This window comes from Myotis brandtii, unplaced genomic scaffold, assembly GCF_000412655.1.
Source record: "Myotis brandtii unplaced genomic scaffold, ASM41265v1 scaffold494, whole genome shotgun sequence".
In the NCBI taxonomy this organism is placed as follows: Eukaryota; Metazoa; Chordata; class Mammalia; order Chiroptera; family Vespertilionidae; genus Myotis; species Myotis brandtii.
The window spans coordinates 2,095,832-2,122,109 of NW_005368860.1; the positions used below are offsets into that span (position 1 = coordinate 2,095,832).

The window sequence follows — 26,278 nt, forward strand, 5'->3', positions numbered from 1 at the left end:
GCCAAGACATACACAGGGAGTGCTTTGGAATTTACCCTCCCTGGAACTCTGTTTTTCTATCTGGAGCAACTTCTGGGAGAAGGAAACAGAGCCTGTGGCATGTGCCCCTTCCCCAAGGCTCTGAAAGGCCCTTTGTGCCAAGTTCATGGACATTCCACAGGCCTGCCCTAGACAAATCCATCTGCCAGCGGGTCACAATCCTTGCCTTCATCTCCGAGCCGAGGTATTTTGGCCTTTCTGCTTTTAAATGCACCCTTTGCTTTTTTGGAAGCTGAAGCCAAGCAAAGGAGGCCGGGCTCATTAGCCCCAAGGCAGATGGGGTGGGGTGGGGTGGGCCACTGAGGAGAGGGCTCTGTTTTGCAGACCTGGCTTGAGAAGAAAACGGGGCTGATTATCTCCCAGGCCCAGCTGCAGAAATGCCTTAGCTCGGCAGCAGATTATAAATAGCCCCGAGTGCACTCCCAGCTGCTTGAAAACAGGATTTTTCCCCCTGTGCTAGAAGAACAGCTCTTTACTGCCATCCTGGGCCCCCTCCTCAACCACACCCCCAAAGAGCTGTGATTTATGTCTTAGCACCATTACTGGGGCCCAGGATCACACAGCCCCAATAAACAAAGATTAATTCATTGCCAAGTTCTATGAAAAAAGGAGGCATTCCTTTGGAAGTCCCTCTTTCATTCTGGATGAGATATGCTGACCCACGAGACCAGAGGGGCAGTTTTGCTGTGAGTTTATTAGCCTGGGTTTCATCTGGCTCTTTCTGCCCTTGTACCCAGTGGGGGCTGGGGGAGAGCTGGTGGCTTGCTGACTGACGTGAGGGCACGAGAGGCAGAGAAGAGCCTCTGAACTTGACTGAGTTGACTGAACTTGTTCTGAGATGCTCCCTCGTGAGAAAGCCAGGGATGCTGGGCTGGCCCATTTACATTCGAGTCCTTCTCTCTTGAGGAAATCACATCTCAATGCAAACATCCGAGAAACCCTCACATGAGTGGGCTCACTCACTAGGACCTTAAGAGTGAACAGCTCCCGATGTACAAGCCCTTTCCAGGTTGCTTGGTTTTCTAGATCAAAGCTAAATGCCTGCTTGTGGCAGAAAAGTGTTAACATTTCAGAAAAGCATAGAGAGGAAAGAATTTCACCCAATTCCCACCACACTGAGACAACAATGTTTTCATGGACATCCTTCCAAACCGCCCTTATTGGATTGCAGGTGGATATAATTTTACCTAAATGGGGTTATATCAGTGTGTTAGTTGAGCTCTTGATAGAAATAGATGTAACATTCAAGTGAGTAATTGAGGAGAGTTTAATAAAGAGACTATTTACATTGGTCTGGGCAGAGGTTAGGAACACCAGCAAGGAATAGTGGTTTATACCACAGCTAGCAACAGGGGAGAGTCATTATCACCCCTAGGTCTGAAGGTCAAGGGGAAGGAGTGGTTACTGCAAACCAGAGCTGTACAGAGAAGGTTGCCCCTCAGGAGCTGGACCCTTCAATAGAGACAACAGCCAGCCCCAGAAAACCAACAGGGATGGAGGCTGAGGAATAAATACCTTGACCTCACTCTGCCCCAACCCTCAGCTTCTGGAGCCTCCCACTGGCCAACCCAGCCAGAGTTAGAAGGCATAGAAGCCCATTGACAGCCGTCCATGGAGGCCAATACCACAGGACACAGAGCAGGGTGGAGAAAAACAGAGCAAGTAGGAGAGGCAAGCAGAAAATATCCATTACATCCACTATAATACTGCTTTTGTCACTCCATGGTAAGCCAAGAAGTTTCTAACTCAATGACTATAGACTGGCTTTATGCTTTTTAGTGGCCCTTATGTGAATGTACCAAATTTATTTAACCAATCCCCTATTGATGGACCCAGGGTTGGTTTCTAACTTCTCAAGAGCACAGGCAATGCTGTGATGAGCAGATCTGTACATAAAAGTCTTTGTGCACTCAGGATGCATAATTTTGATTCCCCTTTGATGTTTTTTAGAGACTGAGGCTCATTGCCTTTGAAGCTTGCCCCTAGTCACACAGTGGGCACGTGGCTTTTCTGAATCTTCTTTGTCAACAACGAACATGGAATGGTCTGTAATAGAAAAAGGAATACTAAAGTAAATTTTAGTGTGTGTTTTAAAAATGTTTATTCCCTTGAAAGTCCTATCACCCACATGACTCGGAAAGGCAGTGGACTGCTAGGTCCCGGGAGCGCAGTGCCTGGGTAGGTGAAGAGGGACGAGGGGAAGGGGAGAAGGGAAATGCACAGAGCAGAGAGGAAATTATGTCACAGACGCTCCTTCCCGGGTTTCACAGTTGTTACCTCAAAAGTTGGAAACGGCTCTAGAGGCCTGGGAAGAGCAGAGGAAATGGGCTCTGAGGTCTGAGGGAAGTGAGTGGGAGGCACTTCCTGTTTGCGCCTCAGTCTCCTTGTCTGAGAAGTGGCAATGATGCTACCACACAGGCCTGTCTGAGGGTTGCCTGACATACACACACGAAAGGACCTGGCGCTTCGAGGAGCTCAAGAAATGCACCTTTTGCCCTAACCGGTTTGGCTCAGTGGATAGAGCGTTGGCCTGCGGACTGAAAGGTCCCAGGTTTGATTCTAGTCAAGGGCATGTGCCTTGGTTGCGGGCACATCTCCAGTAGGAGGTGTGCAGGAGGCAGCTGATCGATGTTTCTCTCTCATCGATGTTTCTAACTCTCTATCCCTCTCCCTTCCTCTCTGTAAAAAAAATCAATAAAAATATATTTAAAAAAAAAAAGAAAAAAAGAAATGCACCTTTCTTCCTGTCTCACCCCAAAGCTGAGAGCCATGCCAGATGAAATCTTTAATTTTTTTAATTCAACTAATATTTATGGAGGAGTAAATAAGACTCTTCTTGCCTTCAAGGAGCTTAAGAACCATCATGTACATGAACTCACTCTGTACCTTAGAGCCTCTGTGCTTTTGTCTAGACCCGTGGTCGGCAAACTGCGGCTCTCGAGCCACATGCGGCTCTTTGGCCCCTTGAGTGTGGCTCATCCTAAGCCTTAGGAGTACCCTAATTAATTAATAACAATGTACCTACCTATATAGTTTAAGTTTAAAAAATTTGGCTCTCAAAAGAAATTTCAATCGTTGTACTGTTGATATTTGGCTCTGTTGACTAATGAGTTTGCCGACCACTGGTCTAGACTTTTGTTCCTCTGACTGTGCTTGTCTCCTCTACCTGGTGAAGTCCTTATATCCTCTTTGTCCCATGGGAGTCCACCCAAACATGTCACTCCCTTCTCTGCATCCCCATAGCACCATGTCTGTTCCTCTCTCACAGCTAATCACTTGGTATAGACCAGGGATTAAGAGTTGGAGTCAGATGGCTTTGGTTTCCACCCCACTCACTCACCTGGGATAGCTCAGTCTCCTCATCTGAAAAATGGGTACAATAGCATTTACTACCCCAGAGGGTACTTGTGAGAACTGAAAGGGTCTATGCATGCAGAGCACATTAGAGCTGTTACTATTCATCACTGCCCACCTGATGTGTATTTATTTCTAAAATAAAATGGTCTGGAATCAACGGCACACAGAGGACAAGATACACGGTGCCATGGCTACATGGGGGAGAAAGGTTCCCACGGTGGCAGCTTAAGGAGAAGGTGCAGGTGGGGCCCATGCTGATTGCCAGAGAGGAACAGAAGGACAAGGGGCTACTGAGTCTCCAGTCCAGCGCTCTTGCACTGTGTGACTTTGGACAAGCGCCTTCACCTCTCTGGCATATTTCTTGAATGAGGACAAACACCCCTTTCTCGGAGAGTTGCTGTGAGGAGTAGGTGGGTGAGCTAAGTGACGCCCCCGCACACAGGGAGAGGCAGGCTGGCCGCTCCGATTGTACTATTCCTATTACCACTCGAGGCAGCATGGTTATTGTGCCTTCATTACGGCCCTGCTGCTGGGCTGCTCTCTACCTGGTGGGGTGCCTTTAAGCTTTCTGAACCGGGATTACATGGTTTTGGGCGCCTCTGTCATCTAAGAGCAGGAGACTGGGCACCTGTCCTGCACTAGCAGAGTCTGTGCCGGGTGAGACCCGGGTCCCTGCTGGGAGCCCATCTGCTGGGTCTGCCAAGGCCAGAGCCAAGATGTAGAAGCCGGGAAGGAGTCACGGTGTCTGAGCTGGATGCCAGCCTGGGCACTGACTTTCTGCTTCCCCTGGTGTCCCCATAGGAGCTGTCAGCTCGCCTGCCTCCTCTGGCCTTCCCCCAAGAGCAGCCACTGGGCCTCTTGGCCACTGTTGCCATGGAGACTGTCTCCCTCAGAGGCCTTGCCTCCCATCTCTGAGTCCCGCATGTTCTTCTTGACAGGGAGCCCCTGCCCCAGGCTGACCTCCGCCTCCCTTTTCATTCTTCATTCATTCACTCATTCATTCAGGTAACAAGCATGTTGGATGCCTACTATATACATGCCAGGTCGTATTGTAGATGCTGCTGATCCAGAATGAACAAGACAACAGAGTCCCTGCCCTCCCAGAGATTATGTTCTAGTGGGGAAGAGAGATAATAAACAAATAAATGTATGACACAAAGAAAATAATGCAAAATGACCTCTTAGAGGAAGTGATGTTTAAGCAGAGGCCAGCATGGATATCTGGGCAGAGACTCTTAAGCAAAGGAGCAGCCAGTGTGAAGACCTGGTGTCAATAACATACTCAGTGTGTTTGAAGAACAGCAAGGCAGCCGTAGGGTTGGGGTGCCGGAAATGAGGAGGTCACGGTGGAAGAACTGGATTGATATCAGGGCTCAGGGAGACATGGCAAAGATATTGCATTTTATGAGAAGGGATGGGAAGCTGTTGCCAGTGGAGGGGGCTTAAGCAGGGGAAGGGGATGCTCTGACTCCGTTTGAAAGCTTCACTCTGGGTGCTGTGCGGAGACCTGGTGGTGGGGGTGGGATGGGGGAAGCCGGTGGAAGCAGGCTCTTATTTAGAAGGTTGCTCAGTGGCCCAGGTGGGATGAGGTGGCTTGGACCAGCGTGCTGATGGTGTCAGTGATGACGAAGAGGTGGATTCCAGACTTATTTTGAAGGAATAGTCAACAGGACTTGCTGCTAAATAGAAAGTGAAGTGTGAGAAAGTGAACCATCTCAAGAATGACTCCCAGGCTCTGGGCCAGAGCTAAGGGCGGTGTTTCTTTTGAGGTAAAGAAGATGAGGAAGAAGATATTTGGATAAAATTCAGAGTTCAGCTTGGACATGGAAATGCCATTTATCTGGGAAAGAGAAGATGAGAAGCAGGTATTTTACTGGTCTTTGAACCTGGAGCTCAGGAGGAGACAAGAAGCTGAGGACACGTGCAAGGCCAATGGCCTGAATGAGATTTTTAGAGAGTAAGTGTAGGGGTCTGAGGACTGAGCTCTGGTCCCGGTAGCATCTAAAAGTTGAGATGAGAAGGAAGATGCAGTGAAGAGGCTAAAACTAAGTTCAGAAAAGGAGGAAAACAAGGAAAGAGCAGAGTTCTAGAAGCTAAGTGAAGGAAAAATTTTAAGAATGAATGCAGTAGGCAGGATGATGGCCTCTGAAAGATATTCACATTCTAATCCCCGGAGCTGTAAATGGCACCCAACCTGGCAGAGACATCGCAGGTATAACCAAGGTCATGGACCTTGAGATGCAGGATCCTCCCATATTACCTGGGTAGGTCTTCAAAGCAGAGGACCTTTCTTGGCTGAGGCCAGAGGGAGCCAGGACTACGGAAGACTCGTCAGAGGAATTCATGTTGCCGCTCTTGGAGGTGGAGGAAGGAGGTCACGAACCAAGGAAGGTGAGCAGCCTCTAGGAGCCTTAGATGCTGGAACAGGCAGGAAACCTCTTCTCCTGGAGCTTCCAGAAAGGAGTGCAGCTCTTCCAGAATCTTTGCCTCGCAAGACCCCCCTCCACCTCCTTACCTACAGAGCCGTCAAATATAAACCCGAGTTGTTCTAAGTCACAAAACTTGTGGTGATTTGCTCCAGAAGCTGCAGAAAACTAACACAGTGAGGAAGTGATCAGCTGGTCAACTCACCATCCAAGCGTCAGTAAAATGACAATAACAATTTCCCAGTGTTTTGGGCAAAATGGAGGTCACGGGGACCTTGATCAGATATGTTCGATGGGCATGAAAGGAATGTAGGAGGACTGAGGAAGACGTGGGAGAGGAGGAGTAAAATCTGGGGATAGGCCAATCTTTGGAGAAAATAATCTAGAACAGGAAGCCGAGACATGGGGTAGAGCTGAATGTGGCCTCAAGGGAGTTTCTGTTCTTGTTTTTGAAGATGAGAGATATTACCACGTGCTTGCATGCTGATAAGAATGGCCCCAGAGAGAAGCAGAAATCTGATGAAGCAAGAAGGAGACTTGATTCAAACCTGGAGTTCTGTGCTCCGTTCACCCTGAGCCAGGAGCAGGGGTGAAGGATGACAGAAAATCAACCCCTCAACCCAGCCTTTCATGGGGTACAGGATTTCCCCCCAACAACATGGACACAGAATCTCATCTCAGGCCACTCCCCTCTCCAGGTTTGATTCTGCAGAACCTCAACCCATCCCTCCCACAATCTGTATTCCAGGAGCTGTGAGGTCTCTTGGGTTTCTGTTTGCCTGTTTCCCTGATCAGCAAGACCACATGTATCTTGTTTTTTGTGTCTCCCCAGCCTAGCCCAGATACCAACACACTGGGGGCATCTAATAAGTGTTTTACTGAATGATGGAAATAGGCCAGCTCCATTTCAGTATGTGCCGGGGCTGCAATGACCACAGGTGTGATCTCACTAATCCTGACAGCAGCTCAATCATCCCATTTCCTAGGTAAGTAAGCTGAGGCCCAGGGAGATTACATGACTTGTCCAAAGTCACTTGCTGGTAAATGGCAGAGTTGGGACTTGAACCAATGCCCCTCTCGCAACCAGCACACCATGTCACCTTTGGCCTGGAGCAGTTGAATGTGTCAACTCAGGAGCTAACGGGGCACAGTGGAAGGCGACCAAGGCCTTCTTGGACAGCTTTGAGGGGTGAGGCAGTCTTAGCCAGCAGGAGGGTGGGATGGGATTCTAAGTGAAGAGGAAAGCATGGTGAAGGTACCAAGGTGGGCAATGTGTGCTGGCTGACAAGAAGCTTCCCAAAGCTGGTTCTGGTTTGCTGTGCATGGGAGCGAGGAGTGGGGAGAGAGATGAAGGCGAGAGAGACAGCGCCCAGTGCACGAAAGCCTGGCCGCCCAGCCAGGGAGCTCAGGCTGTATTTTGCAGTCAAGGGAAATCCCCGAAGGAGCCTGGTACAAAACCAGGCAGAGCGCCAGCCCCCCACCCCCAGGGCTGGGGTCTAGATTTGGCCACAGGACTAGAATGGGGAGCCAGTGGCAGCAGCAGCCCAAAGCTCCCGCACAGCTGCCTCTGGTCTCTTCACGTCTCCCGTGCATTCAAGTTCATTTCAGAAAAACAGTGATCAGAGACCGAAGCCCAAAGGGGGCCGGGAGGTGTCAGAGAAGGGAGCAAGGGCCAAGACTCTGTGATCCCACAGACAAAGGGAGAAAGCAGGCTGGGAGACGGGACAGCATGTGACACCTGGGCCACAGGCCTGGGCAGCAGGCCTGGCAGCCCTGCGGATAATGGCTTCCTTTGTCCTGCGCAGAAATTCTCCGGGAAAGAAAGGAGCCCGGGCCCTGCTTCTCCTGCTTGCACAATGCTGGCTGTCGAGCCCCACCGCGCGGGCCTGCCATGGCTTTCGGGGAGCATTCAGGCTCCTTGGCTGTTTGGGCCCTGCCAGGCTGCAGAAGGGGAAGGTGCAGTGCGAGCCAGGCGTTCTGCAGGGGGTTGGGAGTCTGGGCTGAGGCACAGCCTGAGCCAGAGCTTTGTTTCTTAGCCCGGAGGAAACCAGAGGATGTTGAGGCTCGGCATTAGAGTCCCAGACAGCCTCTGCGCCAGCGCCTCTGAGCGCTGGCCCTCCCCACCCTCACCCTCCACCCCCGCGCCCGCCTTTCAGCGGACTACAATGTTTACAAGGACATCTCGGGGCAGAGAAAGCTGGCTCAAATTCTGACATTGCCACTTAAAATGCCCAGCTGTTTAACCTCGATGGGCCTCTGTTTCCCATTTGTAAAAGGGGCATAATAATGCCAACTTCATAAGATTGCCAGTAGGCATAGTGAAAAAATGTATGAAACATGCTTAGCTTGGGACACAGCCTTCCAGAAGCGCTCAGTGAGGGTCCAGTGGACTATTCATCTTGGATTCCTCCGAGGACAAGGCACTCCCTGCCTGCCTTCCGCATTCAGAACAGCTGCAAATCTCTGTTACCCTCATTGATGCTGAGGATAAAGGAAGGGGGCACATAGTTATTAGCATTGACTATGTCCCAGGTGTTATTGTAAGTGACTCCGAGTGACAGGGGTCTTGTCCAGGACCACGCAGAAGAGTGACCAGGGTTTGAACCCGAGTGTGCCCCACACTCTGCACCGTGATACCGCAGGAGATCGTCACACGTGTGAAAACAGCGCACGTGGCCCCTCAGTTCTCCGCTTCTCCAGGGAAAACAACTCCTGACCTCTTTCCTCTCGGCATGCTCCACTTTGTCACTGTCCCTCTTGGAAAAAAATAGCCTCCAGACACACTGCCCTTATGTCTTCTGACCAGCGCAGAATCAGAACACACTCTCACCTCCTTTCTTCCAGGTGCTAAGTTTATGCTAATGAAACGAAGAGGATGCGTGCTGGGACCATCCCATTATTGAACCTGCGAGAATCCTTTGTCCCTGTGCTTGGAACCCTTTGTAAGAGTTGTTGCAAATGTTCACTGCAGATAAGAGAACCATGAAATTCGTTTAAGCGGGCAAACATACCATGTTTGGTAGCTCACAGAATTTCCAGCAGAGATGATTCCGGCTTGGAAGGGACACAGCCAAGAACAATTTGCTAACTGCCCCGACCCAGCTTCTCCACTGGTGACACTGGTGCCGTGGAACAGGAGGACCGTGCTTGCGTCGCTGTTGCTGGCATGGAGTGCTGTCCCCAGAACCTCTGAAGGCTGGAGCTCCCACACTCAGCATCTCCTTCTTCACCTGGGTCTCTTCTAACTGAGCCTCCAGGCATATTTCAGCAGTTAAAGGAGTTAGCACATGCACAGCCAGCCTCCACATGACCCTCACCCCGGTACTCGTGTCCTTGCGCAATCCCCTCTCCTACTGGACAAACCTATGCATCTGGAGAAAGGACGGAGACTGACTTTGGAGACTGGGTCATAGCGTCACTGTAACTTTCTTGGAGCACTCGCTCCAGGGAAATCCAGCTGCCCTGTCATGAGGACACACACAGCACTCGGAAGAGGTCTGTATGGCGAAGCCCTGAGGCCTCCTGCCAACAACCAGCACAGACATCCAGGCATCAGGGGCACCACCTTAGAAACGCATCCACCAGCCCCAGTCAAGCCTTCAGATGACACAGCCCCAGGCTGACATTTGGCTGCAAACTCGACCCTGAGCCACAGCCCCCCAGCTAGGCTGCTCCCAGACACCCGATCCACAGAAACTGGGAGATGTATAGAATAAAATATTGTTGAATATTTGTTGCTTACATTTGGGGGGAATTTGTAATGGACCAATAGGTAACTAATACAATACATGCAAAGACTTTAGAATACTGCCTAGCACATAGTCAGCTTTCCTTCAATGCTATCATTATTTTTATCTTCCTTCACCTCTGTGCTGAATGTCAGAAGTCATCACCTCAGCAGCCTGGGGAGTCTGGGAAATAAAAAACAATGATAATTTCCCGTAACTCTCCCTGCAACCCTATGACTGACACATCAGAATCTTCATTTTACCGGTGATGATAACTTGAATCACTCACCTCCGCTTCCGAAGACAATGGTCCAGGATTTGAGCCCTGGTTGCCTGGCTCCGGCCCTCCATCCCCGCCCAACAATGCACCGTGTAGGGCAGGCACCAAGGGAGGCTGCATCGCACTGTGAGAAGCTCCCAGCCTCATGAATTGTCATTTCAAGTCTGCCAGGATGGCATGTGGGAGCTGGGGACCCACGGAAGCAGAAGGAGAGAGAAGCCAGGAATTGGTACTGCATGCGAAGGGGCCCAGGAAAAATGCTTTTGACACCAGCGCACACATATCCTTGCCAGCACCGTATGGGGTGGAAATGTCACATGTGGAGCTGACCACGCCTTTTATAAAGACTTCTCTGGATTACGGTGCAGGCTGCCTGGGCACTTCTCAGTTCTCCCAGGAAGCCCCCAGGGTCCCTCTGAGGCTGGGCTGCCTTCCTCACTCCCCAGAGACTCGGCCTGCTTCCTTCCCCACACTGAGCTGCCACCGTAGGCTCCGGTTTTGGGAGTGCCCTGTCCCCCTCCCAACCCTGGAGTGGAACCCTAGCCCACCCCATTTCTTCGCTATCTTCCAAACAGATGCCTGAGGCCTGATTGAAGGGTCTTCTTGTTGGCTGCTGCGCAGGAGGGCGCAGTGAGAGTTACAGGGGAACGTTGCAGGAGTGTATAGTGTAGAATCATGGAAGAAGAGGTTTGAAGACAGACCCACCTGGCCTCAAATTCTGATAAATCACATCGTTGACACGGCCTGAGGCATGTGACACAGCATCTCTGCACCTTTAGTTGCCCGAACATTAAAGAGGATGCTTTGGGGAGGGCCGTTCTGCAAAAGCTATCGAAATGCACGGGACACGAGCTCTTCCTACCAAGAAACTGCCTCACAGCAATACACTGGCCGGTGTTCACCCATCAGGAAGCGGGTAAACAAATCACGGAGCTGCCATAAGATGGGGTTGCTCCGCAGCTGTCAGAAAGAACGAAGGGAAAGAAGACTATCTCTACAGCTCATTTCTTCTCCTCTCACGGGTTCGCGTGCAGTCACGCCTTCACCCTGGCTGCCTTCCTTGTCGCCTGTGATCATGCCTTCTCAATAGGCGCCCCCACCTGGCAGAGTCCCCCACACCTGGCAGAGTGTGCCCTACCCCCCCCCCCCAGCAGAGTGCCCCAAAACAAGTAATGCTCCACAGTGAGCTGTGATTCCTGGACTGACACGAGCTGGGGGCCTGCTGTCTGTGAGGCGTCTTCTGACCTTTCTGAAAGCAGCTCCCTTTCTAGACAAGTGGGGGGCGGGGGTGGAGTGGACCCAGGTCTCCCACCTCCTCACGCAGCCCCAGCAGACCCCAAAACAAGTAATGCTCCACAGTGAGCTGTGATTCCTGGACTGACACGAGCTGGGGGCCTGCTGTCTGTGAGGCGTCTTCTGACCTTTCTGAAAGCAGCTCCCTTTCTAGACAAGTGGGGGGCGGGGGTGGAGTGGACCCAGGTCTCCCACCTCCTCACGCAGCCCCTCCTCCAGAACTCAGCCTCTCCCAGAACTCACCTTTGCGCTGCTGCTCCTGCAGCTCCACTGAAGTTCCTGCTCCCTCTTCCCCTCCAATTCCTCACGCTGCTGCGGGAGTAAAGCACAGCTCCTACCCCCGTTCCTGGGGGTTAGAGGTGAGTGCACATGCTTCAGCACCGCACACACACCACTGCCCGTCCCACTGTCACCTTGAATGAGGGCCTTGGCTCCAGTCACCCTCATACCCGCCTAAGGCTTCTGCCGCTTTTGTTTATACTGGTCTCTTCACCTATGAAGTTCTCTCTCCCCTGTCCCCTGTCCCCTGTCCCCTGTCCCCTGTCCCCTCTCCCCTTTCTTTTCTTCCCTCTCCCCTTTGTTCATCTTTTCATACCAAAATCAAACTGACCTGCTAACACCACCTCTGGGAAGACCTCCCAGATCACAACCACTCCTGACATTTCCTCCACCAACCAGGCTGGCTCAGAATTCCTGGGACACCATTTACAGGACTGATGTGCCCATTAGATGTGGAGACTACTCTAGACCATGGCAGATATCCCTCCAAGTCCCCGCCCCTCACACACACCCCAGGGAACCTGGCATTTCATAGGCAGCGGATGCTCAATAACTACTTGAAAAAATGAATAAACCAGGGCAAAGGATTAAGGCAGGAATAATTTCCAAGTGGATGAAAGAGTAAATGAATGAATTGTCCTGAATGAGTGAAGGAAAGATTATAACTGACTGCTGAGTCTCATGGTCACTGGCCCCCTTTCCCCAGACCATGCAAGGATCCCGTGTTGGTAAAAAATCCAGATACAAGCTATGGATAGAATTTCCTTGGGATCCCATGAGTACACCCCAGCAGAGAAACAACATCACCAGCGACTGCAGAAAAGGAAATACAGATCAGCAGAAATATAAACTATGGCCCACCTCACCCATGATTTTTAAAAAGTGTAATTTAAAATGAGACGGAACGTTTTCTTATTAAATGTATAATCCTTTGTGGGCAGAGGCGGGTACTAGTCTCAATACTGGTAGGAATGTTACCATATCTAACATTTATGGGGGTCAATCTGCAAATACAAATCAAAAATTTTGAACTTGGAAATATGTTTAGCTTCTGATACAGCAACTCCACGTTTAAGAATTAATCAAGAAGAAATAATTGGGCGAAGAACCAAGACTTATGTATGAGAATTTTTATTTACATATTGTTTGTAAATATAACAAATAAAAAAGAATATAAAAGCCTGGAACAGTCTAGTTAAGTGATTTTCAACCAGTGTGCCTCAGGAATTTGTAAAACATGCCATACCTGACTAGTTAGTTGGGGACACTGACTTCTTTTCCCTTAGATTGTTAAATAAAAAATGACAACAACCAACACAACAATAGCCATCCGGTGTGAATGATTCAAAATTATACCTATTTTTGTCAGATAAGCAAAAAATATATTTTTTGGTGTGCCGCAGAATTTTAGTAATTAGTTTATGTGGCCAGGAGATGAAAAGGTATCATTGAATAAATTATGCTTCATCCACACAATGAAACAATCAAACTTTGTAGAGTAGTTAAATAGAAAATAATTTAATATAGACGGAACACAATGTTCCCATACACTAAGAGGCAAAAACAGATAATACTCATGCCTTTTTATTGATATGTATGTGTCTGTTATTTCTGAATAGAAGAATTATGGAAACCTATACACCAAAGGCTAGCATTGTGAGAAGAACTGTTGCTTTTCATTGTACACACTTCTGTAGTTTTTGAAAAATAATCACTGATTACTTTTCTAATCAGAAAAATCTTTGGAGAGCGCAGGGTGCAGTAGGATGCGGTCTGGCCTGGGTCCCTCCAGCCCTGACCCTGCTTCTGGCCTTCGCTGCGGCTCTGCCCAAGGACTCAGCCCCTGGGAAAGGCTGCCCAGCCCACTTTCTGAAACAATTAAAACAATGGTGCTTTACACAGCAGAGTCAGGAGCAACTTCCAGAATAGGCCTGGGCTCACTTCAATCCCTGTGTGAGGTAGCAGAGTGTGTGAAGGCCCCACAGCCCTGGGAAAACTGTGCAGGGTGCGCCCTTGGGGACAGGCTTCCTCCTGCGTCCTTGCCCAGCTTTGTTCCAAGGCCACACTGCCTGTGGCTACTGCCCTTGTAACTCACGGACTTCATCCACAGCCCCGGGGTATGAACTAATAAGGCCCAGGCAGGGTTCCAAGTTAACCAGAAGAGAGAGGAGAGAAAAGAGTGTTATTTTAACCCAAAGCCCCACAAGAAAGGAGGCAACAGAGTAAAAATATTTGCTAATGTTTCGTAATTGTTGTATGCCAGACACTGTGTTGGCTAAGGCTTGTAGTCAGTGGTTTTGGATTAAAGCTTCAACTCTATGAACCTTAGTTGTTGGTTTTTTCCCCATCTATGAAATACCTAGCTCTCAGGGTTGCTGTGCAGAATACATAGATTATGCATGTAAAATACTTAACCCAGTGCCTGACGGATAGTAAGTGATCGACAAGTAGTTATTGTTACACTCTTCTTGGTGTAGTTACACTTAGAAGAAGGTGACCTGCCTTTCTTACTTATCCTTTTATCATGCAGCTGATCCATTCCAGTGGGGACAGTGGTTGGCACCACTGCTTTTCCTCAACGAGCCAACGACCCTTGACAAGTGCAGATGAGCACCAGCTAATTAGGATGCCGGGTTGGAGCTAAACTCGGGCTACCTGAGGCTGTCTCTGAAAGGAAGTAGAAGAGCTGTGCGTGAGGGATGCCAACGCCTCAAAGGTAAGTTGAACTGTGTCTCCAAAAAGGTGTCAAGTCCTAACCCCAAGACCTGTGAATGTGACCTTATTTGGAAATAGAGAATTTATAGATGATCAAGTTAAGATGGAGTCATTAGGGTAGGCTCTACTCCAATATGACTCCTGTCCTTATAAACAGAGGAAATTTAGACACAGAAGCAGATGAACAGAGGGACAACGCCATGTGAAGACGGAGGCAGAGATTGGAGTGATGCATCTACAGGCCAAAGAACAGCAAAGATTGCTGCAACCGGCTGAAGCCAGGAGAGAGGCAGGGGGCAGATTCTCCATCACTGGCCTCAGAAGGAGCCAATCCTACCGACACCTTGATCTTGGACTTCCAGCCTCCAAAACTGTGAGACAGTAAATTTCTTGTTTTTAAGTTTCCCATTTGTGGTACTTTGTTATGACAGCCCTAGCAAATGGCTACTGTGGGGTACAGGGAGTGAGAACAGACTTCGTCCTTTGCAGCTATGTGACCCTTGACAAGTTATTTACTCTCATTAAGACTAGTTCCTTTATTCGTGAAAATGAAGTTAATACTAAGGACTACCTCATTGAGGTTGAGTGAGATAATGCATGGAATACTCTAGACACAGTTCCTGACACATAAATGCTCTGTATATATCACAAATGTCCAAATTAGTCACCATAGGAGGTTATGTGTGGGTGGGGGAGAGGGGAGGGCTTAAATTCACTTAAATTCACAAGTATATCTTTTTCTTCTCATTTGAAATTCTAAACTCCTTATTGGCAGGAAATGAGTAATCATGTTGACTCCCCAGTGACATCAGAACAGCTCTTTCTCTGAATTTCATAAATGCTCAACAAACACTTCTTACTCAGTAAGGTGTGTCCTGTATTATGATTGTATTAGAGTAAGTTCTGGAGTGGATTTTGATGTTATTGCATCCTCAGCCCTGGATGCCTACCTAAGACATTCAATGAATATTGATTGATTAGTATTGAATGAATGAATGAAATTTATGGGGTACATGGTTTGGCTTATAGTATGATTGAATCTATGGTAAGGTGTGATGTTTTATCAAGAAAGAATTTTAGCCAGTACTTGCTCTGATCTCTGCACCATAATAGACTGAAGGAATAAAAATCCTAAGCTAAGGATTATTGAACACTGTCGTGTCAGGTCCTGAGCTTCATGCAGGTTATCTCTTGCGTTCCTCATAACATTATGGAGTCATTGCAACTCTTATCTTCCTTTTGCCAATGTGGAAACTGAGACTCACATCAAAATCCTTGCTTCAAAAGTCACAGCAAAGAAAGGAGTATCAGGATTTAAACTCAGGAAGTCTGATTTCCGGCTCCACACCCTTAACCATTATAGCTCACTCCCTTCCTCTTACTAAAGAAGTGGAACCCTGTCAAGGTTCTTAATCTAGCTTCAGCATCACTGTGGGGCCTGGCAGGGACCTTGAAAAGCATCTACTTCCACATTCTTTATGAAATGAAACTGAAAACCAAGAAAGACATGTGACTAGCCTTATAATGAAAAAGTTACTCAACGGGGATTCGAACCCAGGTCTCCTGACTCCCAGACTGGGTTGTCTTGATGGGAGTGGGGACTTGGGCTGCAACTGGTCATGCACAAAGGTCCTTAGTTTTCCATCCCACAAATGGTCAGGAAAAGTCAGGAAACACTGGCTGCCAACCTTCGCTTCCGTCCATGGAGAAGACTTGGGCTGGGAAGGAAACTTTCTGAATGGTCCTCTTTAGAAAATGTGCTCCTTCTGTTCCCACCTCCTCTGAGTGTGAGTCTTGCCATTCTGGGCCAGATGCAAATGGCATCCCATGAGCATCGGAACCAGGCTCTATTCTGGGTGCTGTGCTGCTCATTATAACTCAGAACAGGGACGTTACAGTCCATGGCTCTAAAGATGCAGAGAGTCATAGGGCGTCTAGCCCTGTCCCTAAAGGAGACAAAATGATCCTATTTACTCAGTTATAGCCAGAGAGGCTGGAGCCAATTGCACAGAAGTCCAGATGGCGCCTTTCAAAGCAGAGAAAGGACACTGGTGAGCCTTCCTCATATTTCACAACATGGTGTGTGTTGCACCTGGCTCCTCCTCCTGCCCCCACCCTTCCCCCAGGCGCCTTGCCTTCTGTAGTCCGACAGTCATGGCTCTGGGTCAGGGGCTGAAGCTTGGGCTTGAGCTGGGGCTGGAGAGGTCTGAGCACAGTCACCTGGAATCTGATTCTCCCGAAAAGCACCCATGGATGTTCTTCCAAAGACCCCAGGTCCTCACAGAATTTTCTAGAAATAGCAATGGGCTCCTTAGAGCCCAAACAGTTCCTGAGCTATCAGACAGCTGCCAACATCTGGGCTTAGTGCTCAGGGAAACACTTTGCAAGAGCAACTAGTACATGTGAGCTTTGCTGGGTCACTTAACATCACCTAGTTATTTTCCACTCAGTTGAGAGGCAGGCAGTGCAGCTCTGACTGGGGGATGTGGTTTCACTGCATTTAACTGGAGTCAGAAAATGTGAGCACTGAAATGGATCCGGGCCACACATGGCGGGGCGGTTGACACACTTTCTTCTATTTCATATATTGGGCTTCCACGCACATCAACGCATTTGCAGAGAGAGGTCAGATACTTAAAAGTAAATAATAAAAACGCTTATCAATTGGTTCAGCCCCTCCTTACAAAAGGCAACTGAAGCCTAGAGAGAGAAAACAACTTGTCTAAAATCACACAGCCAGCGTCAGAGACAGCGATAGAAGCAATAGAACCCAGAGATCCCGGCTCTCAGGGAAAATGGACACAGCCTGTTTACTGGTGTCTGAAATTTCATCATTGGGAATTGTTACGTATTTTTTCAAACAATTTGATAGTCTTACTTAGATACTTAAGTAGTAAACAAATACATTTTCATTATACGTCTTTATAAAAGACCAAATGTGCTTATAAAGTCTTTAAAAGTTCTCTTTTGCACCTCCTTATCCTCTCCCCAATGCCAGTCCATTCCCAGGGGTGTCCAATGTTAACAAATTGTGTCAAATCCTTGCAGGCTTTTTCAATACAGTTAATAATACATTTACAATATGTGATTGGGTTTTTAATATATACTTATATAATATATAAATTGTTTTTTAAATATATACCTATATTTACAATATATATCACTTCATTTGTAAATACCAGATCAAATTATATTGTTTTGAGACTCCCCCTGTTCATTTAACCTTGTGTCTTAGGGCTCTTTCCATACTGGTCCTTCTAGAACCTTGGCGTTCTGTCAATGGCTCCATGGTGTCCATTGTAAGAATGTACCTCAATGTATATTTAGCCATTTCTCTATCTTCGGACATCCAGGTCGTTTCCCATCTTTTTCTGTTGCAGTCACAACTGCAGGGAACTTCCTTGTACGTACATCTCTGGGACAGGAGCCAATGTTTCTGCAGAAGAGTTATCTAGAAGTAAAACCTGTGAGATCATTTGTCTAGCAAAGGCCTCCCTTTAAGTTGCAATGCGTCACCTTAATGTTCAGAACTTTCTCTTCTAAACCTTCTTCGAGGGCCTTCAACAACCATAAACTTTCATCTAGGATCATCATAGAAACCCTGTGAAAGCAAAGTGCGGTCCCTATTTTACAAAATAAGACTGCAGCCAGAATTTATTAACTAAATTCAAAGACAGCTCTTGTCATCATGCCCAGCTAGCCCCCTTGGGGGATGTCCTCTCAGCCAGGGTCAATCCCAGTTTTCACACCCGTGAGATGGGCCTGGAGATAACAGCTACACTGCCTCTAGCAATGTCTAGTGCTCCGTGGGAGAAGCCAGCACAGCATGAACAGTCACTGCGTTTTCTGCCTATCCCTACCAGCCAAGAGAATTTTGCCCTGTTTGTTTCCTATAATTTGCATGACAACACCAATAGGCTTGTATTTTTCATTTCCAAATCTAAAGATATATCATAATATTGAATAGGCTTTATCAAACCCAAGAGTTTGCTATGCCCTGCTCTCCATTACCCTGCTGCCTCTCAGCATTTACAGATTGCCAAGTGTGACCCCAAGTCAAGAGAGGACCCTGACCCATCCCTTCCTCTTTTTGCATCTGTTCGCAACAGAGGAAGAGCTACCAATTTCCAGCTGCAAGGTTAAAATGGAAACCAGCAAAAGTGCAAGGGAAGGGCTCGATTTCCCAGTAGCTGCAGCTGTCTAGTGCCCTGAGCTATTTTTAAAACCCTTTTCAGAAACTCCAGTGCTTGCAATGGATCTATTTTCTTAACTGCCAAGAGATAATGCTTAAAAGGGGTAGCTTGAAAATATTCCCCGGCCCTCATGAAAATGTCTGAAATAGATGGTGGATAAGACAGCCTTTGTCCGGAGCAGTGGAGGAGAGCGAGATGAAGTCTTTCAGACCCCAGGGCAGCCGCGCTGCGGCATCTACCACTGACAACCATGGCTTTGTGTCTTGAATGTGCACCAGGACCAGCAAAGGCAAGAAAACCAAACAGTAATTGTAGAGAACTTCAGAGACCTGACATTTAATTCGATCATCCATTCCAGGAAACAGGGGGCTCAAAATAACTCCCAGAGAATCCCCCTCAATTGAGTGCTGCCTTATCTGGTAAACTTGTCCATACCACAAAAATCAAATGAGTCTTCTGCCCTTTACCCCTGACTTTTCCGGACCTCATTTAGTGGAATCACCAGCCATGCAGTCATTGGTGTCATAAATTTTGGAATCACCCTCAACTCTGCTTTTTTCTTCACCTCCTACGTCCAATAAGATCTTACTAATACTGCCTCCTCAATGTTCTGGAGCTGTATTCCCTGTACATGCCCACAGCCACTGCCTTAATTCAAGCCTTCATCATCTCTCATCTGGGTTTTTGCAAGAGCATCTTAACTAGTCTTTCTGCATCTGTTTTTGTCCTTCTTCAACAATTGACACTAGGATTTTAAAAAATAATTTCAAATCTCATTATGTCACCTCTGGCTTGGAATCTTTCAGTGTTTAATTGACCTCATTCGATAGTCCACACCCTCCAGCGAAGCACACAAGGCCCTCTTGACCTGGCCACGGTAATGTCTTCCCTCAGCCCCGCTATAATCTACCTCACGCTTATGCTCATTGAGCGAGCTGTCATTTTCCACACACCGTATTATTTGTTTTCCCATGCCTTGGCTTATGCTATCTCCCCTGCCTGGAATGTCATTCATCTCTATTTTTTAAAGCAGGTAATCTTTTATGGACATAGAGGATGAATATAGCAAATGGACAAGTTCTAAATTTAGAGCTTGCTGCATTTTTACAGAATTGATGCGCTGGAGTAATGATTATACAAATGAAGGATTAGAGTATCATCAGCGCAGCAGAGGCCTCCTTCCTGCTCTCTCCCAGACACCATGCCCTGGAAGGTAGCCGATATTCTGACTTCATTCCAAATTGATTATTTTTGCCTGATTTTGAACTTTATTTAAATGGAATAATATAGTATATGCTTGTTCAAAACCTGGTTTCTTCCATTTAATATTATTTTGTGAGATTTGCTCATGTTGTTGCATATGGCAGCAGTGTGTTTTTATTGTCATATAATATTCCATTGTATAACTATACGACAATTTATTGATTCAGTCTAATGTTGGTGGAAATATGAGTGGTTTCCAGAGTTTAACGATTAAAGAGGTCCTGAACACATATGTGCATTTCTGCTGGTTGAATTGCTGGATTGAATTAGCTTTAATAGATATTGCCAACCAGTTCTCCACTATCAATACTGAGAGTTCCAGTGGCACCATAAATTTGTCTACACTTGAGATTATCAGTTTTTAAATTGTACCTATTTTGTTGGACTTTTAAAACTATGTCTGACAAATATCTGCCTCTGAATAGAAGTGTCTGACCATTTACACCTAATGTAATTATTGTATAGTCAGGTTTAAACCAACCATCTGGTTACTTATATTCCATTTATCCTATCTGTTCTTTGTTCCTCTTTTCCTCCTTTTTTGCCTTCTTTTGATTTGTTGAGTATATTTTAGGGTTTGTTCTAGGTTTTTATATTATGTACCTTTGAGTTAACAATTCTGTTTTTAAATAGTGTTATAAAACTTCATATATATTGTAAGGACCTTCACAAAGTATACTTTTATTTCTCTCCCTTCTGATTGTGTTTATGTGTGTATGTGTGTGTGTGATTTTATTGTTGTCACACTGATGCTTCCACATAAAGTCTACATTTTTTGGCTTAAACAGCCAATTATTTTTTTATTAAAAATAAGAAAGATTAATTTATATTTATTCACATATTTGTCATTTCTAAAGCTCTTTATTGCTTTGTGTACTAAGTTTACAAATGATGCCACTCAATAAATGTTTGCTGAACAAATGAATTATTGCATTTTACACACATGAATGATTGCATTTTACACACATGAATAAAGGCCCTTAGCCTCTTTGAGACTCCATTTCTTTCCTGTAAAATGGATAACTCATTTCTTTTGACAGTGGTCACAAAGTGCTGTGAGGATCAAATGGAATAGTAGACTACTGCAAGCAGTAAGTATCCTGGAACGTCATTCAGCTTGTATATCTTCTAATAGTTCTTCACCGTATTTTTTTCCCTTTTTGTTATGGGACTTCAATTGCTTGCATTTAGACCTTTTCAATGTATTTTATATATTTTGTTCCTTCTTTCTTATACTTTACACAGTTTTTCCTCTGTGCTTAGATCTGGATATTTCTTGTTATCCTCTCTTCAAATTTACAAATAATCTCTTTTATCATATCAAATGTGCTAATAAATCTACCTATTAAGTTCTTAATTTCAATTATTGGACTGTTTAATTCTAGATCTTTATATGATTTTTTTCTATAGGCCTAATTCTCCACCTTGCCATCACTCTCTTGAAAAAAATTAATAGCAGTTTTTTAAAGACTGTTTCTTAACCTCAAAGTCTTGATCACCTGTTGGTCTGTTTCTATTGTCTGATTTTTTTCCTTTGGATTTTGATCTTTTGATTCTCTTTTATTGGAATATCTGGTAATATTTTAAAATAAAAGCCTTGGAATTCTCCTGAAAAAATTATAGAGAATCTGGATGATGTTATAGTTCTCTAGAGAAGTTTTACTTTTCTTCTTGGATATAATTAGTATAGGAACAGTTCCCCTTAATTCAATCAGAAATTGAAATGGTTTGAGTGTGAGTTTGTTTTTGTAAGGCCTGATCTATTTATTTCCAGTTGCCCTTTCTCTTAGGACATATACCCTTAGTGATCTCATTAAAAGGCTGGTCTAATTACCAGGACCTTTCCTTTCTGGCAGAACTTGAATTCCCCCAGTACCTTGAGATTGACAAAAATTTTGCTTAGATATCTGGCCTTCTAGCTGTCATCTTCTAATTGACTTTCCTGATGAACTGCAAATGCCTTAAGGGGAAAAGTGGTGTAGACTGTCACCCACTTCTCTCCAGCTCCTTTCTGTCTACAATCTAGTTACCTTGTTTGCTAGTTACCTTGGTTGCTCTCAAGGCCTAGTTACCTTGGTTGCTCTCAAGTCCTAGTTACCTGGGTTGCTCTCAGTCCTTTCAAACAGCTGTTTTTGTTTTTTGTTTTATCAATTGTTTGTTTGATTTGTAATCTAGCCTTTCCAGTTATTCTTGGCAGGAGAATTGGTACATCATAAACAACTATCTAATGCACAGAAGCAAATGTGCCTCCACCCCTTTTTGACTGGCAAACTCACCATTTTTGTCTTAGATGCCGTTTCGCCTAAAAATTTCCCCTTAATATTATTCACTCAACTCCATCCTTCTCTCTTGACTCCTCACACCCTCGTCTATAATTCCATAATACCCTTGTGTGGTTCCCACAGGTAAACCATTGTTTATAATTAAATGATTTTGTTTCTCTCTTTCATCCACACTAAACCATGAGCATCCTGAAGCCAAGGAGGGACTACACTTTATTCATCTCAGTATCCTCCATCCCTAGTACAATGCCTAGCTTAAACAACATATGCATTAATATGAACTTAATTGGTTCTCCGTAGGTGTTCAGAAAAGCACCAAAAGCCAACCAAATCCACCAAAAATGGGATTTTCTGACCCTAGAAGTTATCACCAGGATTTCCAGACTCATTCTCATGGCCCTCTTCAGACTCTTAGGTGTTCCTCCACTGGCCTTAAGAACATGGCCACTAAAATTCAGGTGGTATGTATGCCCTATACATCCTGAGTCACCACCTGAAAAAGGCGGTAGTGGTTTACCCAGATAAGTCACTTCATCTCTTTCATCTTCAGATCCCTCATATGGAAAATAGGAATATTAAAATCTACCTTCCTATGAGTCAGTTATAGCTTTATGGTTAAACACACAGATTTTAAAGCTAGATAGCCTGGGTGCCAATTCTGGCTAAGCTACTCACAAGCTGTGTGATGTTGAGCAAGTTAATTAACATCCCTGTGTTGGTAAGGAATTAACATACATGAAAGTCTTAGAGCAGTTCCTGGCACAGAGTAACTATTCGCCATCAGTATCCTATGAGGATCCAATGAACCAGAATATAAGTACCCTATAAAATACCATGTTGTTTATTACCATAATGACTTAGTATCATTATAATGAAGTCATTTTGCTTGGAAAAGAGAACTTTAACATTGAGGCTTCCGTGGGTGCTACCAAATGACATATTTAACTAAAATATAAAGATTCAACCTTTATATTTTCTTTAACTTATTAAAGAAGAAGAAGAAGACGAAGAAGAGAGGAGGAAGAAGGTCATTTTCAGCCCCAACATTTACTCTGAATGACTCACATATGAGAATTGAGGTTTTCTCTGTAGTTCCTAAAATCTATAAATCAGAAACCCAGAGCATTAGATGTTCCCCAAACGACAGGCTGCGGGCAAAGTGGGCCAGAGACTGCTAAGGAAACATCTGAGAAGGCACAACCTCCGGACAGTATGGCATTCTCTGTGACAGCTCTCATCCCCCGGGGCTCCACATTCAGGACCAAGGTGCACTCTGATGGTGTTACAGGGGTGGGGACTGTGAGACCGAGTCTCTCTGTGACCAAGATGTTGGCCAGTAGTAGATACAGCACCTGTGACAGCATCTTACCCTTAAGCAGTGCTCAAAAATAGTTAAACATTGGGATTTTGAAAGTTCAAAATTATTAAAAATAGGCCTAGATATAGACAATCAATGCCAAATCCACACAAAAATCACAGTCTAGATCAGGGTTTCTCCACCTCAGCACTGGTGATATTTGGGACAGGGTAATTCTTTGTCGTGGGGGCTGTTCTGCTTATTATGGGATGTTTAGCAGCATCCCTGGTCTCTGCCCACCTGATGCCAGTAGTACACCCTCCCCTCCACCCTATCCCCAACCTTTGTGACAACCAAAAATGTCTCCCCTTGTTGCCAAATGTCTCCTGAGAGACAAAGTTGCTCCTGGTGGAAAACCATTAGTATAAAATTTGGCACTGGGGGGTGATTTTGTTTAGGTTTGATGAACAAATTAAAGATTATACTTCCACATTTAAAAGTTAAATTCTGATGGGCTATTTATATGGCAGGTAAATATTTTTAACCTAAAAGTTGTCCATGGCGGAAACTGCCATGCCTTCTTTATTATCCAAATGCATAGTAAGGGGAGAGAGGCTATCTTTTTGAGGAGGAAATGCGGAGTACCTTTCAGCATATTCAACAAAGACCCACTGATGGGGCTGCCAAGTAATCAACACTTGATTACCAAGGTTTGGGGAGAAGCAGATGTGTGGATATCCAGAAAAAAACAGAATATGCAAAAATCATTTCTATCTGGCTTGAGGAAGCATGCTGTGTTTTTGTGTTCGTTTCTTTTTGCTGCAAATCAATTGAACTGGATTTTGTTTAGGCCAATATGGAAATAGAAGAGGAAGCCATCTGGGCTGGTCAGAATCTGAAATTCAGAAAGAATACACAAGGTCAGCAATTTGAATTTGACCAAAGAAACATTAGTGAACTAAATTCTCTCCTCTCCCACTTTTTAAAAAATATGTTTTTTATTGATTTTTTTTAGACAGAGAGGAAGGGAGAGGGGGAGAGAGATAGAAACATCAAGGATGAGGGAGAACCATTGGCTGCCTCCTGCATGCCCCCCACTGGGGATCTAGCCTGCAACCCAGACATGTGCCCTGACCAAGAATAGAACCGGGACCTCCTGATGCATGGATCAGCGCTCAATCACTGAACCACACCAGATGGGCTCTCCTACTTTTTGAAGCCTTCTTGGAATAAAGATTATAATCTTCTCTTTTTGGAATGAAGAGAAGATTAGGAGGGTGAGATGTGGTGGACACTGTTGGTGCCCATCCAGAACTCCCATACCTCTGGGATCAGCTCGCTCCCTGTGCCTGTCCCCCACATCTGTCAGCTAACTGAGCACACCTGTAACTTTCCTCACAGCATTGCCCTCAGGTAATGGGAAGGGGTGGGGGGGAAGGGTATATAGTTTTTTTGACTTGAGCTGGGACAAACTAAGGTAAAATTTATGGTCCAGAATTCCCCATGGGATCAGGGTGAGGCTGGGACATTAGCTGAAATCACACTCTTTTTCCCCTTCTTATCCTGCTTCCTCTCTGCCCTTACTCGCTTCTCCTGGGAGTTTCTCCTGATGAATCAGTTACTCTCAAATTCTGAGAAGAACTGGCCGAGGACATTTTCCTTTTACCCACAAGACCACGTGGGCCATGTGGCCTGTGCAGGTCCACCCAGAGGGGCCTGAGCCACACAACCAAACCAAGAAGACCTTAGGGATTTAAGATATCTTCCCACTTTTCAAAAATTCTCTATGTAGGGCCAGAGCCAGAGAAGGGACCTGAGCCACACAAAAGGGACTGCCCAGAGAAGGAGGAAAAGGATCCTGGGTCACACTGAAGAATATGATTACCTGGAGATCAGTCTGAAACTCGTGCCAAGGGGAGAAGACAACCCTTGAATCAGGGGCCTGAAGCACAGAAGGTGGGCACCAAGGAAACCACCAGACTTGAACCCCAACTGAGAAGGTAACCGTCAGAGCTGGCCAGCAACCCCACTCTTCTAATGCCAGGTCCAATGCGCTTCTTCTTATGCTGTCCTGAGCATTGTGGGGTGTTCGGGAGCATCTTTTGTGGGGTAGCAAGACCAGCATGGAATTGTGGTGAAAAACCCTGGTTTTGGATGCAGACTCTGCTTGTACAACAGACAAGAGTTGGTGATATCCACACCTCCTTATCCGGATGTGACCGTGGAGATAGTAACAGCACCCATGCCTCTAACTGTCTTCACAGCATTGCCCTGAGCTCATAGGTATATAGTGCTTAGCACTGGATTGGCCCCAAATAGGTAAATGTTGAATGAATAAATGAATGAAAAAGCAAAAAGGGTTTCCCGAGTGGGTAATAACCAGGAGGGCAATGGGCTGTACGTCCGTCACAGAATATTCAGGTTCAAAAATACGTGTGGTGGCTAATTCCCATTGCTCAGCCCACCTGGGGGGCCCGGGGACTGGCGAATGCTATTCAGTGACCAAGTCACCATCAGCTTTTCTCTTCCTGTGTTGTGTGGGCCCAGGAAAGGTGGCAAAGGGAGGCGGCCCTGGTGAGTAATCACAGGATGACAGATAATGACACAACATGGAAAGTTGCCTCCTGGGTTCCTGTTTAAGCCGACTCTTGGACACACGTGTTCTTCCAAGCCTGATGGCAGCCTGAGCTTCCATCCGAGGCCCTTACCACAGCAGGGAAACCATCAGGGCGCGGCATCATACAGATGTATCAATATTTGAAGCCAGTGCAGTCAGCATGAGAGCCCCAGAGAGCCAGTTGGTTGGGTTGTTGGAGGCAGAAGAGAACCTCAGCGGGGGGGTAGGAGGGGTAGAGGCGGCTCCCAGATAAGATGGTTCCTGATGGCTGAGGGCAATTCTCCACAAAGGGGGCAGCTGTGAGCATTAGCAGCCAACACTCACAGTCACCCGAGGATGATGGATGCATGGCCCTTGCAAAGGGATCAGGGCGGGGCACCAACAGCTCCCGTGCAAATGCGGCTGCGTGCACTGAGCAGGAGCCTCCTCCCACAGGACCCCTCTCCCTACTAGTGAGCTCTGTGGACTCAGGGTTTCCGTAAGAAACCTGCCACAGAAGGAGTGGGTTT

The 26,278-nt window shown here is 46.3% G+C and overlaps 1 long non-coding RNA gene across 1 annotated transcript; it reads left to right on the top strand.

Moving 5' to 3' along the window:
* The first annotated feature begins 6,658 nt into the window (after positions 1-6,658).
* On the top strand, positions 6,659-14,439 carry LOC102240771. The gene is made up of 3 exons (XR_314201.2): positions 6,659-6,808; positions 13,933-14,118; positions 14,275-14,439. It is a non-coding gene; the product is annotated as an uncharacterized LOC102240771 (long non-coding RNA).
* The last annotated feature ends 11,839 nt before the right edge of the window (positions 14,440-26,278 follow it).